This window comes from Manis pentadactyla, chromosome X (genome assembly GCF_030020395.1).
Source record: "Manis pentadactyla isolate mManPen7 chromosome X, mManPen7.hap1, whole genome shotgun sequence".
In the NCBI taxonomy this organism is placed as follows: Eukaryota; Metazoa; Chordata; class Mammalia; order Pholidota; family Manidae; genus Manis; species Manis pentadactyla.
This window is the reverse complement of record NC_080038.1, coordinates 32,013,639-32,034,616: the sequence shown is the minus strand read 5'-3', so window position 1 is coordinate 32,034,616 and position 20,978 is coordinate 32,013,639.

Here is a 20,978-nt window from a genome sequence, read left to right as displayed (position 1 = left end):
ACAAACTTCAAGTCATGTTTGATTGCTTCCAAATTCAGTGCTAAATAAGTGCTTTTCATCAATGGTTCTGAATAAAATTGTTGCTTTGTAAAACTGGGAAATACTTGAAGTGGCCATGACCTACAACTTAGATTGGTTGTTTGAGGTAATAACTTGGAAAGCTGTATTTTGTAAATGAGATATCATATCATTTCCTCTTATCTGCTTTTGAAATCTTAATTGCCAAAGAGAATTGTTTTGAATAAAATAATTTGAAGTTAAATTTAAATCATTTCTCATATTCTCAATCAATAATTCCAAAGAAAGCATAACCATATGTTTCTTATACATGAAAGCAAAACTACACATTGTTCTATTTCTTCAAATCTCCATGGTAGCAGTTTTTATGCACAGTGAAAAATTTAGGCATTGTTGTTTTTGTCAGGTCTGGAAAAATCTCAAGGTTAAGTTATCCAACAATGGTGGGATATAAATATTTAAAAAGTTACCAAGGAGAGTTCTGGAATACACTATATAAACTGGTCTAAATATTAGAAACTCATTTCTTATGAGAAATGAACACGAGGAAGAACAAACTAGATTTTATACTCAAGTTATTTTGATTATTATTATAAGCAAGACTTAACTTAAAACAGTGCTCTATAATAAACTTAATAAATATAAACAAAGTTACTGTTTTTTCAATATTTTGTGACAAAATTATATTTGTGTGAAACAGTATCTTTTACCTATATGTGCTCTGAGGGGTACTGCATCATCTCTCAATTATGGTCAGTTTAAATTGTGTGTAAAAATAGAACATTATAATAAATTCCCACCTTACTATCTCCTACTTTCAACAATTATTGATTCATGGCAATATTTCCTCCCTTCCCCCTTATTACTTTGAAGAAACTGTAAGACATCATATTATTTTATCCTTAAATATTTCAGTATGTATCTCCAAAACTGAGACCTCTTTTTTAAATAAGGCAATACCACATTACCCTTAAATGTACTTGTCAAAGTTTTGTATTTATAACATGAAAGGCGAAATGATCACTTTCAAAGATGGAAAACTTTGCTGCCGGAAAGTGAGAGTGTCCTGCTTGAGATGATGCTTGCCAAGAGACATCATGTAAATTGGCAGTTCTATGAGATACAGCTCTATACAATGCACTTCAGTCAGCCAAAGGTCTATGCTTTCCCCTTCTGAAGTGCAATTGCAGTTACATACTAGCAAGTACGGAGGTGCTAAAGTGTTTTCTCAAGCTTCTTTATACTTGCTGTGTTAAAGGAAGAAAAACGTGGTGGGTTCCGTTTGTCAATATTAAGAAGGCATCTTGTGATACTGGCCCAGTCATAAGAACATCCCAGGAAAACTTTTTTTTTAAAAATTAATATTGATTATGTATATTTATTTATTTATAAACAATTTATTTTAGAATAATTGATTTATAGCAAAATTACAAAACAAGTCCAGAGAATTCTCTCACCCAGTAGTCCCTGGTTGTTAATATGACTCATTATCATGATACGTTTGTCATGATTAAGAAACCAACTTTCCTATATATGGCTGTCAGTTATACTTTGGACCTTACTCAGATTTCACCAGTTTTTCCTCTAATGCCCTTTCTGTAATCCAGAATCCATGCAGTATCCCACAGTGCATTTAGCCAACATGTTCCTTAGCTTTCTCTGGTCTAACAGTTTCTCAGTCTTTGTTGTTCATGTCCTTGACAGTTTGGAGGAGTTCTGGACAGATATTTTGTAAAATGTCCCCGGTTTGGGTGTGATGTTTTCATCATGGTTAAGCTAGAGTTATGAGTTTGGGGGAAGAGCACCACAGAGGAGAAGTGCCCTTCTCATCCCATCTCAGGGGTGCATGCTATGGACTTAACATTGTTGATATTAACCTTGATCACCTGCCCAAGGCAGTGTTTGTCAGGTCTTCCCACTGTTTACCTTTTAATTAAGAGCAGCAACATTGTTTATGGAGACTTTCAATCATATATGAAAATGGAGCAAAGAGTGTAATGAACCCTTAGTTCCCCTCTACCTCAGAAATTATCAACTCATGGCCCCAACACCCACACAAGTTATTTGGAAGTAATTCCCAGACACATTTAAATTTTGTCTGTAGGAATTTCAATATGCATAGATTAAAAATAAGTACGCTTTGTTGTTAACATGCCCACAAAGTCATTATTAGACCTAAAATATTAACTTTATTTATGACATATTAATCATCAAATAGCTCATCAATGTTCAATTGTCCCTAATCATCTCTTAAGTGTTTTTTTATTTGTACTTAATTTTTTGTATTTTTAATTGGAATATAGTTGACATGTATTAGTTTCAGGTGTACCACATAGTGATTTGAAAACTTATACATTACAAAATGGTAATGATAAGTGTAGTCCCATCTGTCATCAAACAAAATTATTACAATATTATGGACTGTATTCCCTATGCTGTACTTTCCATCTCAGGACTTGTTCATTTTATAACTGGAAGCTTGTATCTCTTCATCCCTTTTACAAATTTCACCTATCCCCCTACCTTTTCCCCTCTGGCAACTTCCAGATTGTTCTCTGTATTTGTGAGTCTGTTTCTGGTTTTTGTTTGTCTTGTTTTTTACATTCCACATATAAGTGAAATCATCTGGTATTTGTCTTTCTCTGTATGACTTATTTCATTTAACATAATATCCTCTAGGCCCATCCACATTGTAAATGGCAAAATCTCATTCTTTTTATAGTTGAGTAATATTCTATTGTGTATATGTAAAACAAGTTGTTTATGCATTCATCTATCAATGGACACAGGTTTCTTCCATATCTTGGCTGTGGTAAATAATGCAGCAATAAACATAGGAGTGCATGTATCATTTTGAATTAGTGATTTTGTTTTCTTCAGGGAAATGCCCAGAAGTGAAATTACTGCATTGTATGGTATTTCTATTTTTAATTTTTTGAGGAACCTCTATACTGCTTTCCATAGTGGTTGCACCAATTTACATTCCAACCACAGTACACAAAGGTTCTCTTTCCCCACATCCTCACCAGCACTTGTTGTTTCTTGTCTAGTTGATATTAGCTATGCCGACTCACCAATGGATACCTCGTTGTGGTTTTGATTTGCATTCCCTTCGTGGTTAGTGATGTTGAGCATGTTTTCATCCATCTGTTGGCCATCTTTAAGTCTTTGGAAAAATACATGTTCAGGTCCTCTGCCCATTTTTTAATCAGATGATTTGTTTTGTTTTGATGTTGGGTGTGTGAGTTCTCTATATATTTTGGATATTAACCCCTTATTGAATATATCATTTGCAAATATCTTCTCCCATTCCATTTTGTTAATGGTTTCCTTTGCTGTGCTGGAGCTTTTTTGTTTGATGTAGTCCCAGTTGTTTACTTTTGCTTTTGTTTCCCTTTCTGGGGAGACATATCCAGGAAAAAAAAATTGCTAAGGTGAATGTCTAAGAGTTTATTGCCTATGTTTCCTTTAAAGAGTTTTATGGATTCAGATCTTACATTTAGGTCTTTAATCCATTTCAAGTTTATTTTTGTGTATGGTGTAAGAAAGCAGACCTGTTTCATTCTTTTGCATTAAACTGTCCAGTTTTCCCATCAGCACTTATTGAAGAGTCTGTCTTTTCCTCATTGTATATTATTGCCTTCTTTGTCATAGATTAATTGACCATATAAACCTGGGTTTATTTCTGGGGTCTCTATTCTGTTCCATTGATGTATGTGTCTGTTTTTGTGGCAGTACCATACTGTTTTTTTGATCACTGTAGCTTTGTAGTATAGTTTGAAATCAGGACTGTGATGCCTTCAGCTTTGTTCTTTTGTTTTTTTGCTTTGGCTGTTCAAGGTCTTTTGTGGTTCCATACACATTTTAGGATTCTTTGTTCTAGTTCTGTGAACAATGCCATTGGTATTTTGATAGGGATTGCATTGATCTGTAGATTGCTTTGGGTAGTGTGGACATTTTAACAATATTCGTCCAATCCGTGAACATGGAATATCTATTTGTTCGTGTCTCCTGCAGTTTATTTAATTAATGTCTTCTGGTTTTCAGAATACAGTACTTTCACCTCCTTGGTTAAATGTATTCCTGAGTATTTTATTCTTTTTGATGCAATTGCAAATGGTATTGTTTTTTTCTCTTTTTGTATCCTGCAACTTCACTGAATTCATTTATAAGTTATAATCATTTCTTGGTGGAGTTTTTAGGATTTTGATATATAATACCATGTCATCTGCAAATGGTAACAGTTTTACTTCCTTACCAATTTGGGTGCCTTTTCTTTCTTTTTCTCATATGTTTCCTATTGCTAGGACTTCCAGTATTATGTTGAATGAAATTGGCAAGAATGGACAGCCTTGTCTTGTTTCTGATCTTAGAGGAAACACTTTCCGCCTTTCACTCTTGAATATGATGTTAGGTTGGGTTTGTCGTATATGGCCTTTATTATGTTATTACCTTTGTTATGTGAAGATATGTTCCCTTTATTGTTGAGAGTGTTCATCATGGATGGATGTTGAAATTTGTAAAATGCTTGTTCTCCATCTAATGAGAAGAATATATAATTTTTACACTACTTTTTCTTAATGTGGTGTTATCATGTTGATTGATTTGTGAATATTGAACCATCCCTGCATCCTGCAAAAAATCCTACTTGGTAGTGGTGCATGATCCATTCAATGTATTTTTGAATTTGGTTTGCTAACATTTTTGTTGAGTATTTTTGCATTGATATTTATTAGAGATGTTTGTATATAATTTCCTTTTTTGGAGTTTCTTTGTCTGGTTTTGGCATCAGGGTACTGTGTGTTTTGTAGAATGAATTTGGAAGCATTCATTCCTATTTTATTTTTGGAATAGTTTAAGAAGGATCTGTATTAACTCTTCTTTTTTAAATTTTTAATTAAGGTATTATTAATATACACTCTTATGAAGGTTTCACATGAAGAAACAATATGATTACTATATTTACCCATATTATCAAGTCCCCACCCATACCCCAATGCAGTCACTGTCCATCAGTGCAGCAAGATGCCACAGGTTCACTATGTGCCTTCTCTGTGCTACACTGTTCTCCCCGTGATCCCACGCACCATGTGTACTAAACATAATACTCCTCAATCCCCTTCTCCCTCCCTCCCCACCCACCCTCCCCCACCCCTCCCCTTTGGTAACTGCTAGTCCCTTCTTGGAGTCTCTGAGTCTGCTTCCATTTTGTTCCTTCAGTTTTGCTTCATTATTATACTCCACAAATGAGGGAAATCATTTGGCATTTGTCTTTCTCCACCTGGTTTATTTCACTGAGCATAATGTCCTCCAGCTCCATCCATATTGTTGCAAATGGTAGTATTTGTTTCTTTCTTATGGCTGAATAGTATTCCATTGTGTATATGTACCACATCTTCTTTATCCATTTATCTACTGATGGACACTTAGGCTGCTTCCATATCTTGGCTATTGTAAAAAGTGCTTCAATAAACGTAGGGGTGCATATGTCTTTTTGAACCTGAGAAGTTGTATTCTTTGGGTAACTTCCAAGGAGTGAAATTCCTGGGTGAAACGGTATTTCTATTTTTAGTTTTTTGAGGAACCTCCATATTGCTTTCCACAATGGCTAAACTAGCTTACATTCCAACCAGCATTGTAGGAGGGTTCCCCTTTCTCCACATCCTTGCCAGCATTTGTTGTTCTTAGTCTTCTCAATGCTGGACATCCTTACTGGTGTGAGGTGATATCTCATTGTGGTTTTAATTTGCATTTCCCTGATGATCAGTGATGTGGAGCATCTTTTCATGTGTCTGTTGGCCATCTGAATTTCTTCTTTGGAGAACTGTCTCTTCATATCCTCTGCCCATTTGTTAATTGGGTTATTTGCTTTTTGGGTGCTGAGGCATGCAAGTTCTTTATATATTTTGGATGTTAACCCCTTGTCAGATATGTTATTTACAAATATATTCTCCCATACTGTAGGATGCCTTTTTGTTCTGTTGATGGTGTCCTTTGCTGTACAGAAACTTTTTAGTTTGATGTAGTCCCATGAGTTCATTTTTGCTTTTGTTTCCTTTTCTCGAGGAGATGCATTAATGAAGAAGTTACTCATGCTTATATTCAGGAGATGTTTCCCTATGTTGTCTTCTAAGAGTTTTATGGTTTCATGACCTACATTCAAGTCTTTAATCCATTTCGAGTTTAGTTTTGTGTATGGGGTTAAACAGTAATCCAGTTTCATTCTCTTGCATGTAGCTGACCAGTTTTGCCAACACCAGTTGTTGAAGAAGCTGTTATTTCCCCATTGTATGTCCATGGCTCCTTTATCATATATTAATTGACCATATATGGTTGGGTTTACATCAGGGCTCTTTAGTTTGTCCCATTGGTCTATGGGTCTGTTCTTGTGCCAGTACCAAATTGTCTTGATTACAGTGGCTTTGCAGTAGAGCTTGAAGTTGGGGAGCGTAATTCCCCCTGCTTTATTCTTCCTTCTCAGGATTGCTTTGGCTATTTGAGGTCTTGTGGTTCCATATGAATTTTAGGACGATTTTCTCTAGTTTGTTGAAGAATGCTGTTGGTATTTTGATAGGAATTGCATTGAATCTATAGATTGCTTTAGGTAGGATGGCCATTTTGACAATATTAATTCTTCCTATCCATGTAGTAAATAATAACAACAGACTATTATAAGTTCCTAAGAAGAATCCATCACTATAAATCAGCAAAGATTTTGATATAGAAGACAGTATAGCTTGGAATTACAAGTCAAAAATATAATATCAAAATAGATCATACTGTTGAGCATTTACTGAACACCAGATGCTGTGCAAAGTGCTCTTCATGCATTCTCTCCTTTGATCCTAGAGATAGGTAGCATTATTATTGCATTTTACAGATGAGGACACTGGGGTTCTTTCTAGAATTTAATTCTGTCCCTTCATATAATTTACCACAATTACCCTCTCGCTCCATCTACTGCTAGAGTTATTTTATTGATAATCCATTATAGACTTGTGTTAGAGGTTGAATTGTGTGCCCCCAAGAATCACACGTGGAAGTCTTAACACCGAGTACCTCAGAATGTGGCCTTATCTGGAAATAGAGCCCTTGTAGATGGAATGCAGATAAGGCCATTAAGGTGGGCCCTAATGCAGTATGACCGCTGTTGTAAGAAGGGGAAATTTCAATGGAGAGGTGTGTACACAGAATGCCACGTGAACATGAGGGCAGAGAGCAGGATGGTATGTCTACAAGTCAGAAAGGCCAAGAACAGATCCTTCCTTCACAGCTTTCAGAAGGGACCAATCCTGCCAACACCTTGAGCTTGAACGTCAAGCCTCCAGAATTGTGAGACAATACATTTCTGTTTTTCTAAGCAATCTGATTTGTGGTACTGAGTTACCTGGCAGCCCTAGCAAACTAGTGCAACTAGTGATACACACTTTGAGAAAACAGTACAAAGACACCATTATCTGTGTTTACTGGTAAAATTATTCCAAAAGTCGGTTGGCTTCAAAGCGAGAATTTACATGTACAGCCAACTTTGACATACTCTAAGACCTGCTCTTTTCGCGAAGTCATGCTTGATTGTAATATGTGACAACTATCCTGTAGTTCATTAGTTTAGTCTCAGTGTTCTTTTGCTGAAGAAATTGAGTCAGTTTCACATGACAGCACAATGAATAATGAGAATTTCTGCCAATTTATTAGCAAGCTTCCAAAACAAATATCCTTGCAACACAATCACACAGATTTTATTCTACTTTAGGTTTTTAAATTTTATTTATTTATATTTTCATTTTTAATTAAGGTATCATTGATATACAATCTTATGAAGGTTTCACATGAGCAACATTGTGGTTACTACATTCCCCCCATTATCAAGTCCTCACCACATGCTCCATTATAGTCACTGTCCATCAGTGTAGTAAGATGCTATAGAGTCACTACTTGTCTTCTCCGTGCTATACTGCCTTCCTTTAGTGCCGTGCCATGCCTATATTATGTGTGCTAATGATAATACAGTTTAGGCGTTTTTAAAAAGACACTTTTAGGTGTTCTTAACATTTAGAGCATTTTGTATTTTATTTTCAAGTTTGTATGGCAGTACTTTTATAGATAAGAAGCTAGGTATCTATTTCTATCTATCTGTCTATCTTTAAAAACCCAGGATTGCTATTTTAATCATCAGATGGCATATGTGGTAGAGGATCAACCAGAGGTTTTTTTCCCTGAAATTCCATTTTATTGTTTTATCTTTAGAGTTTTTATCAACCTACAAACCTATCTAGATTGTCAGGGTGTATGTGTATATATATATCAGACATGATAATTTTTAAGGTTTCTAGGGGTAATCTTGCAGGGTTTTATTTTGAAATGCTTCATTCAGATTAATTTTAACAGATTAAGATTTTTGGTTAAGAAAAAAAAATCTCCCCCCAAATTATCACAAACCTAGATCTCTAAGTCACTATTTTCATTCATATTCGAGGGTGGGATTCAACTTTATCCCAATGAAGATAAGGAAAGCCACAGTAAAAGTAAAAGTCGTGAAGATATGCAAAATGTATAGCACATTTAACGTATGGCATGTTACCTATTCTTTAATGTGTTTATTTATAAAGGATGAATAAGTAAAAGATCTTGATTCAGTTTGCCAATATTAAAAGATTGTATTGAGCTGTCATAGGGGTTTCCCTTAGTTTTAACTGTTTTTGTATCAATCAATAGTCAAGCTTATTTTATTTCTTTTAGGATAAAAAGGATCTTCCCCTTTAATAAGAAAACACCTATTTTTCATTTGGGTCCTAGCACTTAGTAAACTCCAGCTGAATGTTTAGAATATATCAAGGCACAAGTATACTGGAATATTTGCCAGACAGAAAAGGCTTTGAATTTACCTGCATTCTTTATGTCAGAGGTGATTTCTGGAGTCACCAATGACTTCCTGAGTGGCTTTGACAAAGGTTAAATTTGATACTATTTTGTGTTACTTACTTTTATTATCCCTCTAGACTGTAAAGAAATGATTGTTTAGAAAACTCCCTTTTTCCTAAACCAGTTCCTTAAAGCTGCCAGAATGTAACTGCCTCTCAAGTTTAACTTATACCTTGTTAGCTTTTTTAATTCAAAAAAGAGTTAACAAATTCATCAACTAAGGTTGCATTTTCATCTTCATTTCTACTCTTTCTAGTGTTTCTAAACAGAAGGCTTCACACTTTTCCCCATTCCTTTTCAGCAATAGAAATCCTCCCTCTCATGACTAATCTTCAAAGCAAATACCATCACATCCCAAAGACGGGTTACTAATTAGACACAAACCCAAAGTTTGTTGGTAACTTGAGGCCCATATTGTCCTTTATTATTTTTAATTAGTGTATTACCACCAGGTATACTTTAGCCCTAGTGTTAACATTATTTGTTTACAGTCAAGGCCAGAGAGTCAAGGGTAGAAGGAAACTGGAATGGGAGAGGATGGCATCTCCTTGACTTGGCTAGAGTCCAACACTGATGGGTCAGAAAAAACCGTTCTATCTTTGGCATCCCTCTTTTTCTCCCTGTGCTCTCTTTCCCACAGTACCCAGGGCCTGCCCTAAGCCAGGGTTCCTTATTCTACAATCCAAACTCCCCAGCCTCTCCACATCAGAAGTCCTCTGTTCTCAGTGTCTGTTTTCAGAGGTGGAAATAAGTATGGCTTTAGTGCATTTGCATCATTCCTCAGGGGTGGAGAGAAGTTCATCTCCATATGAATATGTAAATTACCTGGGAAACAGAGGGCTTATCTGTACCTGAGAGGTGAGGGGAAAGGCTGATTTTGCTTCTGTTGGATCAGGAAAGAGAGCCGGCCTGGGACTGCAGTTTGTGAGCAATAAATGGATTTTAAACTTTATTTCTCCCTTTGACTAATTTAGGTTTTTAGAGGTATTTTGCCGTGGGATTTCCTTTCCCTGTACTTACATGGTCCCAGAGGGATTTTGTCTTTAGAGTGACCACATGAGAATCTGAAATCTAGGCATGGAAATATTGAGTTGGCAATAAATTTAGTTTGGTTTTCTGAGAAGTATTGATGTGGTTCACAGTTCTACCTAGAGGTAAGCCACTTCTGGTTCACAGTTCTACCTAGAGGTAAGGAATGGCTTCCAGGAATTTTCCTGCCACCCTGTGCTGGCTCACCTGGCATTGGGATGTGAGGATGCAAAGCCAAATAGCATTTGGTGATATAGACATGTGCTGTGGCTCTTGCACCTGGAAGTACGTAGGTCATGGAAGAGAAACCATTATTGAAATGTACAATGCCAAAAGCTAGACTGTGGGAAACCCTTCTAATCAGCAGACATAAAAAGTTGTAGACAGAGTAGTTTGCTCATGTGAATGCTTGTCTAAACAGAAGTGTAAAAATGTAACACATCCAATTAAACACTGCACCATACTTCAGGACTTTCAGTATTTGTGGTATTTGTCAGTGTTTTTAAGGTTTGTAATGAGAAATCGAACACTCTGGAGCCTGAGAGTGTATTGTGATAAACTGCTCCAGAGCCCCTTTGGGAACATCTTAGATACATTTTTACGACAGGGGGTGGCTGCAGGGAAGAGATTATGCTAATCAGTTCATCAGGGCAGTGTCCTAAAAGAACGATGAATATTCTGGTGCCATCTATGTGCAAGAAGAAACAACAATTAGGACAGCTAATTATCCTCCTGAAGAATTCCACTGGGGCACAAGAACCAGACTGGTTTATCTGCTTTTGCGCATTGCGGCTGGGCTGGTTTTTCTCTGGTCATGGGTGAGAGGTGAGGGCCTGTGGGTCTGGCTACACAGGCAAGAATGGCCTCAGGGCAACCTCACAGCCCAGCAGGAGCCCACCTTGCTGACTTGGGCCTCCAGGCTGCACAGCTCTTTGCCTGTGGGGCCACATTGGGGGATCTACAGAATTTTATTTTATTTCACACCTGGTTTCTGCCCTGGAGATTCCCTCTGTCTGGAGCCCTCTTCCTTTAGACATCCACATTGCTTGCTTCCTCCCCTTTTGGAAGATTTTTTTCAAAATTTACTTCTCCATAAGGCCTTCCCTGTCCTGCTCATTCCTTTTAAATATGGAGCCCATATCTATACACACTCCTGAAACTTCATACTCCAGTTTAACTTTCTCCTTTCTAAAGCATCAGGCTCTGAGGTAGATGAGTTGGTAACAATTGATCAACAGATAGATAATAATAGATAACAGTCAGGTTATTATGCTTAGAGTTTCTCGCCTGCCCTTCCACTAGAATGTGCTCAATAAGTATTAGTTAAATGACTGAAACCCCTCTCACATCAAAATCTGTGAATCATTTACTTAGGTCACACACCACACACATACTCTACTAAACCAAAATGAGAACAACTTTGAGGACCTTAAGTGGACTGTTGTTCCCTATGCCTTGTAGACATTTAATATCAACATGGGAGTGTGAGCCCAGGAATGTGCGAGTGTGGGGAAAATGTGAATCTTCCGTTGAAAAGTCCCAGGGAAGTACTGTAGGGCTAAGGTGTTCTGCAGATTCTTTTTGTTTTGTTCTTTTTGATTGTGCGAAGGCTTTTTTAAAGACTTTATTTTAGAGCACTTGTAGCTCCACGGAAAAGTTGAGGGAAGTACAAAAACTTTCCATATACCCTCTGCCTGGTGTTTGTAGATTCTTACTACAGAAAAATGACAGGGTGAGTTTTGCAGTTGAATGACTGTATGACAAAAGACAGATGCTGCTTTGAAATAAAGTGTCTCCTATGCATAGTTCTCACTTCAGGAAACCAGAGTATTTGATCGTGGCCATTATTTAGAACAATGCAGAAAGTATGTACAAGCAGAAAAACTGAATGCTGTGAGCATAGGACACAAGCCAAACTTTTGAAATGATTGTTAACCTCTTTCCTGCCCGAATTTGCATAGTTCTTTTTTTTTTTCTTTTTCTTGCCCTGGAAGTGAAGGTCCTTTTTCTACATCTGCATGACACAGTAGCATCCAGGATCGCATTGCATCACAGTGCAGGAGGGATGGCAGCGGATCCTCACAGATGTTAATTTGGCCAAAGTCTCAGAACTTCACACTTCAGGAAAAGTCTCCTTCCCTATCTTCAGCAAAGTAACTCGCAGTTAATGCCTATGTCACTTGTGTATTCACCTGCCTGTGGGCTGCTTCCAGCACCTTCTGTTACTGACCAAAGGCTGGATGAGAAGTCATGTTTCTCCTTTTTGCTGAAACAAAAGGAAGACTCAGGCATAATGTTTTCTGCTTGGCTTAGCAAGTATACTGGAGACACTTAACATATTTTGCATAGCTGTTCTGTTTAAGTTTTAATTTCAAGAGCAGGTATCCCCTGTGATGATCAGTTATACAAAATATCGGGGTGGTAAATGATTTTGCTCTTAGTTTGTGTCACAGATACTTGTGGCTTTGATTCATGTGTCATGTTGACCCTTGGTGGTTGTCACCGAGCTGTAGCTGTCTAGTTACATAGCATGCTGGACTGGCAGGAGGGAGTCTCCAGTGGGCCCAGGCTTGTGGAGCCTGATGGCTTGTGGGGAAGAGGGCCCACATGTGCCCGCAGCCTGTGATGCTGGTTCTGTGGGATTGGTTCCTTTATTCATGCAAGTGAACGAGACACTAGTCTCATTGCCTCCACTCTGATCCCCGCAGTCTACCCTCAACGTAGCAGTCAGAGGGGTCCAGTTGACACCGGCATAGATCATACCACTCCACTGCTTCACACCTTTCCTTGGCTTCTCATTTCACTCAGAGTAAAGGCAGAGTTTTCACAGTGGCATGAAAAGCCCTGCTTGATCTGACCCATGGCCTCTGCTTAGCTCTCCAGCCTCTTCTCCTGTTGCTGGCCACTTCCCTCCACTTGGAGTGCACTGCTCCTAGAACACACCACACACACTCTTCCCTTTGGCCCTTTGCATTTGCTGCCCTGCTGCCTGGGATTCTCTACCCCCAGGTTTCCTAAGGCACCCTCCCTCAACCTCTGCAAGTCTGCTCAGAAGATGCCCTCTCACTGAGGCTTACCCTGACCACCACATTTTTGAATTAGCACCGCCCCACTCATAACCGCACACACTTAGCTTCTCTCCTCCCTGCTTTATTTTTCCCACAGCCCTTTATCAGTAGCTACATTCTAGATTTTTTTAAATCATCATATTGTCTGTCTTCCCCATTAGAATGTAAGCTCTAGGAGGACACTGATGTGTGCCTTGTCTGTGCTGTTCACTGCTCTGATTCCAGCCCCTTGAATAGCCCTGGGCCTAGAGCCAGGGGGCATAGCCACACAGTTCCAGTGGTACCTGCTGTCCCGGAGTGACTGTTAACTGCACTCCCTTCACTGTGCGAAGGGTTAGGTTGGATGATAAGACTTGTAGTCACTGTACAAAGAGAGGCTCAGTAAATATGTTCTTACTGCGAGATTGCTTCCTCGGGCGTACAGCCTTCTCCACCTGTGGTTCAGGCAAGTCGTTCAGGGACAAAATCAGAACACCCACCAATATGAAGCAGCTGAGGCTCAGAAATGGTACTAGAGAAGCGCTGTTGGCATCTGGAAGGTCAGTCTTTGAGCTGTGGTCCATCAGTCTTTGATTTTCAGGAGCAGAATTCCAGTCTCCAAGAAAGAGCCCAGTGGAGTCACTGCTCCTATAAGAGGACATGGGAACTAGAAGGCTGACCAGAGCAGAAAGGTACAATAGCATCCAAAATAGAGATCTAGCTTCATAAACTGGGGCTGAAGACGGTAGCAACCAGGTAATCAGAACTTCCTTTACAAACAGCGAGCCAAAAGGATCCGTAATGCTTTACTCTCTTGAATAAGCACTTTGAATATATTTACATAGTTTGACATATAGTCAAACCTTTACACATATTCAAAATCATCCTTTTCTTAATGAAGGCTTCCCCTTCTGTTTACCTTGTGATCTGTGACTTTTCCTTTTTTCAAGTTGTATACTTGACTATCTTTTTAAGTGTGTATTCCAGTTTGATTTCTGTTACTCCCTGTATTTCCTATTACTGACATAACAGATTTCCACAAATTCAGCAGCTTAAAACAACTCAAACTGATTATCTCATAGTTGTGTAGGTCAAAAGGATGGTTTGGATCAGCAGGTTTCTCTCCTCTGGGGCCCACAAGATGGAAACCAAGGTATTGGCTGACCTGGCATTCTCTGGAGGCTCTGGGAGACATTCCCCTTCTGGGTACATTTGGGATTTAGGTTTTTAGCAGAATTCAGGCACTTCCTGTTTTAGGACTGAGATCCCTGTTGCCTTGCTGGCTGTTTCTGGGAGCCATTCTCAAGTTTTGAGAGGCTGCCCACATTCCCTGGTTTGTGGACCCCTATATCTTCCAAGCCAGCAGCAGCAGTTTGAGTGCCTCTCACACTTTGAATCTCTCTTGCTGCACGTCTCTGAATGACTCTCCTACCTGCCTTTTTTGCTGTTGTGGATTCATTTGATTATAGCAGGTCCACAAAGATAATCCAGGATATTCCCCCTATTTTAACTGATTAGTAACTATGAATTAGTTAGTGCTAAACTGATAATCATAAAAACTGTAATAAACTGAATAAGTGTATCTGTAGAGTCCCTACAGAGCAGTACCTAGGTTAGTGTTTGATTGAACAACCAGGAAAAGGGGATCTTGGGGAAGTCATGTTTGGAATTCTGCCTGCCACACTCTCTGTTTTAGAAAATGTATGCTCTAATTGCTTTTCAAAATGTTCATTATCAAGCACTTGAGGTTTCTTTACTTGTGCGTATGAGGGCTTCCCTGCCTTGCAGCTCCCAAAATGCTGCCTGTAAAGGTGGTGAAGTGGGTGGGCAGAGTCTTGGGTTATACACAAAGAATAAACTCATCTGTTGAAAACCGACGTGTGGGTCTCCAGCTTCTGGTTGGCACTCAATCCCTTCACTCCTTCTACTGGCAGATTGTTTAGTTAATTATAAAATTGTATAGCTGAAAGAAATCTCCAGGTCTCTCATTTTTAGGCAGGGTGAATGGGTAGGAAAATAAGCGTAGTGCTCAGAGAACTCCAGCACAGGAGCATAATCTTCAAAATGGTGCACCCTGGAAATGGAGGTGGGAGGATTCTGCAAAACCAAGACACAGCGGCTATGAACGGTGACAAGGTGCATGTGGGTGATGACTCGGAACTGCTGTAGTGACTTCTGCCTGTAGCTAGGATAGGGTGAAGGCAGTAGTACTCCAAGTGTGATTCCTGGCCCAGTGGCATCAGCACCACCTGGGAACTTAGAGATGTGCATTTAGGGCAGCCTGCGTAGACTTAGTGAATCAGAAACCCTGGGGACAAGGGCCCGCTGTAGTGTTCTAACATGCCTTCCCAGAGATTCTGATGAAATTTAAAGGGATTCCAAAGTGGCTCTCCTTTCTATAGCAGCTGCTCTCAGGATCATGGAGGGAAAGGAAACACAGATCTGCTCTGTGGTGGGGTGCCCTTCTCTTAGGCCACCACATGACACAGTAAACCTAGACACATTATCTGAAGGAAGTAAGGATATAATGTAAAAACATCATGGAGATTCTCAGTTACCTTTTATGTGTAACACTGTGTTAGTGATTTCCCAGAGATATGGGTGCAGAATTATTTCCTCCAGAAGTTTATAAATAAGACACAGTTCCCTAACACCAAATTTGAACATTTCCTCTAGAACAGGAATTTTACTTGCCCACAATTTCCAGGATCATTTTCAAACTACAACCATCTGGGACTACCCGTGTGTCCTTAGCGCCCTGGGACAGGAATATTTAAATTTTGGAAAATATCCCCTAGGCAATTATGATCCATTTCCTCATTTCTCTCTTCCTTGGGAAAGCCATGAAGGAAAGAGTATTAACTTCAGCATTCTACCCAAACTTCCAACTTGAGTTGAATATATTCCTAAGTCTTCCAAATGAAGCCCTGCAGATCTGTGGATGTTTCACTCCTGACCCCAGTGTCACCAATCTGGCTAGTAAATGGCTAGTGCTGAACAACAGTAAGGGTCTAAGCAGCAACAGTGAGCCCTGGCTTTCTACACAGTGAGCTTCTCCTTTGGCTGAACTTGGATGTGAGGCTGGCAAGCTGCCCGGCCGTTTAGTGAGTGAAGGAATTTTTTGTGACTGAATAGGGGAGGCTGAGGGAGTGGAAAGGGTCAAGGGCATGGTTGAACTCATAGATCTGCCTGGCCTCTGAAAAGAAAGGAGTAAACCTTGTTTAAAGAAATTGAGACTTTGTCTTCTTTTTCTTTCCTTGCTAAATAACAATTGACTGACCCCCTTTTCACTGAGAGTATATGCTTTTGTTTTAAAACATGTTCTTTTGTTTTGTTTTTTTTGGTCAACTCCTGAACCATGTTCCTTGAGAGCTGCTTGCACTCCAGCTCCACCACCTCCAAACTCTGCAAGCTTGGGCAAGTCACCTTGCATCTCAGTGCCTCATATGTAAAATGTAAATATAATAGTTCTTGCCTCATTGGATAATTTTAGGGATTAAATGAGTTCATGCATTTCCAGCACCTTTCATTGTGCCCTGCATAGGATTGGCACCCAACAGAAGGAACTTATTATTGCTGTGGTGGTTGTTTTCCTTGCCCTGAATTCTTCACTCCTCAGACTTTCCATCCCTTTCCCAGTATGTGCCACATGCTGGTGAACATCACTAGGAAAGAAGCCAGAGGTTATTGACTGGAGGTTGGCGTGGGCCATGCTGCTCATGCTGTGTGACAAGGTCCAGGCACGAAGAGGAATCCTGAAAACAGGAAACCTCATAGCTGGCCCCTGCTAATTCCCGCACTTATTTTTGCAGTTATGATGTTGGTGATTTGGCTCATATATGAGAAATCTTATGTATTTAAGATTTATTAATCTTTAGTAAATAACATAACCCAAAACATTGATCAAAGCAGCAGTTCCGGAAATGAAGGCAGTGTTACGGGACCAATGGTTCCAGGCATACTGCCACAAATAAGTGAGGCAGAACAGCCCAGGCCTCTCTTAAAACTAGATGCAGTTTGTCCTCCCTTTTGTAACAATTCAAACATGACTAACCAGGATTTCTTTAGAATATTAGCAGAAAAGGAGTTATGGGAACCTGGGCCATGGAAAAACCCATTCTCCAAAGAAACTTATATGAAACAGCAAAGTAATAAAGATTAATAGCCTCCACTGCCCAGGGCCCCACTTATGTTGCTTATAATATTAGAGGACACCTCTAGTATCTCCCTCGAAGAAAGAATTTTATGAGCAAAATAGGAAGATTCACATTTACAAATATCCCATATATAGAAGTTTATGATAAATTTATGACAAAATATTATTATATTAATGGTAAGGTAATAGAAGCAGATTTAGTGTTATTATATAAAGGATAAAGAGAACTGCAAGGCCCTAGTGCCTGTAGATGCAGGAGGAAAGGTGTAAACATCTGAAATTGTGGAATGAATATTATGTTTTTATTGTATTCATAGGAATGTTGAGGAATGGGTGATAGGAGTACCATCCCTAGACTTTAGATGTAAGCCTCAACCCACATGTGTAAGATAGGATCTAATTAATAATATAGTGTTACACTTAATAGCCAAAAGACATATAGCTTGCATTTATATAACCTGCTTAAACTTTATATAGCCTTAGACACATATCTTAAACTCTACAATTTTACACGCTTAAAGTAAAAATCATAGCCCACATGCTGTCTTACGCCATTTCCTGTCTAGCACCTAAAATGTAACCTACATCTCTGGCCAAAAAGGTTAAGGGAAAGTTAAACATTAAATGTTACAAGAAAGCTGTTCAAAAAAAAAATGATAACATCTGTAATAAGCTGGAATTATACAAAAACCGAAAGGAAAAAACATTGTACCATCCATGATCAAAGAAAATGTGTAACATTATGTAAACCTTAAAAAGATATAAAAATAAACACCCTACCGCTTAATGTCAGGAGATGTTACAACCTGGATCTGGTGTTTCATGTCCTCACTCATCTCCTCACTCGCCGACGCTGTCCTTTTCTTCATGACCCACACCTCAGCTGGAGCTGGACTCTGGCAGGAGGTGAAATAAACACTGAGATGCCCCCAAATAATGGAAAGTACTTAATATTTAACAGTGTAAAACATAAATCAACCTGACATAAATCATCTCAACCCTAACTGCAAACTATATAAGTTCAGGTTGTTGCAGTCTTTAAAATTTACATGATTAGTGCATTTTTCTAAAACCGTAATCACAAGCAGAATGATATAATAGTCAAACATTTCAATTATCTGAGAAAGAACTGCATGAAAAGATCAGTCTCATTCACACTTGAGGACAATGGAGAGCTAAGTGGAATTTTTTTCCAGAGTTGTTTGTATTATCCTAAATTTGTAGATACATAATTCCTAAAGTACATTTTCCTGTGTCTTTTGTTCCTGGTGTTTGGTATATGCATATATGTACTCAAATTGCTTTAATTCAAAGTAACTCTTTAAAAATATACTTTAAGAAGTACATTTTTTAGCAAGACTATCAAGTTTACTAGGTTGTAAGTGGGGCCTATGTTCTTTTTAAGTTGATAGTAATACCAGCTGTAAGATTCATTGTTTGCATTTAGAGACAACTCTGAATTATCCATAGTCATGGACTCCTCCTCATCCTCCTCATTAAACAATATCTTCATTTATTAAGTTACATGTACTTATTTAATCCTTTCAATGCTCAGAAGGAGGAGCACTTATTCCCCTGTTTTACACATTTGGAGACCAAGGAGAGGTTGAGGGACTTCCCCAAGGTCATGGTAAGTGGCAAAGAAAGCACTCAAATGCCAGTCTCCCTGGCTTCAGAATCAGTGCTCCAAAATACCTCCCTATGCTCAGTCTCTGCCCCAGCCCCACAAAGTGCAATGGGACAGTTTTGACTATCCAACTGAACTTACTTAGCCACACAGAATACCTGAATAAATCAAGAAGGGTTAGTTAGGGCCAGACAAAATACATCCTAGTGAGATAAGAGTAGGTATAGTTTTGCTCAGAAGGGTCATTTGTCATCTACCCTATAGCAGAATGAGTCCAGCAAAATGATATCTACATATAAAGTATGTAGGTAGTGGTGAGCAGGACTTTATAGGTTAAAAGAATGAAAAAAGACACTTGTGCTTAAAGATAAGCAGCTGAGTTCTTAATGTTAAAGGAAAAATGAGTATACAAAAGAATTGAGTTAAACTACCAGATATGTCAAAGCCTTCTTTATTAAATGTAGAGAAGGGCCCCAAAGAGCGTACAGTAGCTTCAGCTCAGCTATGCAACGAACCTCTGAGCATGCCCAGAGTTTTCATAGCCCAAGTGTCATATTAGGCTTTTAGTTTTCAGTAGGTTCAGAGAGGAATTATATTTTTACTCAGATTAATTCTAACATCCTGTTAATTGAATACCTTGACAAGCTGGTTAATGAGTCCATTGACAGAAGAATGTAAGATCAATTGTACTGTGGCTTTTCAGTTTACATTCCCTTCATAAAGAAAAGCTGATCAATTATATTGAAAAATCTATATTTGTAGCCCAAAAATAAATTGCTATCAGTAGAACTTTGCTGAGGTCGGCAACCTGCAGGGTAAGGTGTGTTTACTTTTAGTGAAAATTGCTGATTTTCAATAATTTTCTAGTTGCAAGACTAGCTTGGTTAGCCCCTGGGCAGAAAAGAGTTGAGATACCATGCCAGATACTGCTCTCTGAAGAATGGTCTGGTGTAAGGTTGGACCGTGGCTGGCATCTGGGACCTTGGTTTTCAGGAGGGTTCCCACCACTCCCATAACTGATAGGGGTGGCTCAGTGTGTCTAAACTGTGCAAACCATGTGGTTTGCACTGAACTCCTGCTTTCCCTCCGGGAGTCTGAGATTTTAGTGTAGGATTGGAAGAGGGCACCTATGTGGCCAGCCCCCAGGAGGAACCCCAGATGCTGTCTCTAATGGGCTTCCCTGGGCAGAAACATCGCACACATGTTGCTGTATTTTTGTTGCTGGTTGGCGAGCGTGCTCTCGGTAACTGCTCAGGAGGAAGAGAGCAAAGGGAAGCCTGCCCACGGATTCTTCCAGATTCTCCCTCGGTCTTCTCCCCTCGTGGTCTGGCTGTATGTCCCAACCCTGTCACCAAGATGAATCTTCGCCAGCTGTACAGCTATACATTGAGTCCCAGGACTCCTTCTGGTGACTCTCTCAATGTGAGGGTGGTCTTGCAGACCCTTAGCAAAGCCACTTGCCACAGGCGTTTCACCTCCACAGGCCTTAATTTAAAAAGCAGCGCAGACTTAATGCATTTCATCAGAAACTTGTCAAAGGACTCGGTGTTTCCCCCTGTTCTGACAAGGTAATTGAAACTCCAAATATATTTGCAGTCTGCGATTTCAGTACATCAGCGTGCAGCAAACATTTTACCCAGTAAGCAACTCTGGGAGGGAATCAGAAAGGCAGTGACTGTACACAGCAGAAACAAAAGTGCACTTCTTAAAGAAAATGAGGCAGAAGTGTCATTGTTCCTTTAGCCTCGTGGCACAATTATTCTTTGTTCTAAGAACTGTGGGGAAAAAAATCTAAGAAGCCATATGAAGATCCATTGTGTTGTGGGCTTCTACAAGTATCAGTCGAGGGAGAATGTGGACAGTGATAGAAAGGGCTCCTGTTATTAATGAATGTCATCTTTTACAAGTATAATAACATTGTCTTCACTACAACATCAGTATGTGTTTTGTCTGCTCTTCTTTTTAGGTGCTGGAGGGCTGTTAATATTTGTGAACAAAGGAAGGAAAAATAGGCACAAGGTATATACTGAAATTCAGTTGAAAACAAAGGAACAAAAGTGTTCGTTGAGATCATAGCATTAAAAGCAAAGATGTCTGACATCAGATAGAATTAAAATGCCATCCATAATTTTAAAAAAAGTCATGAAAAACTATTGTAACACAGTAGAAAATGGTGGAG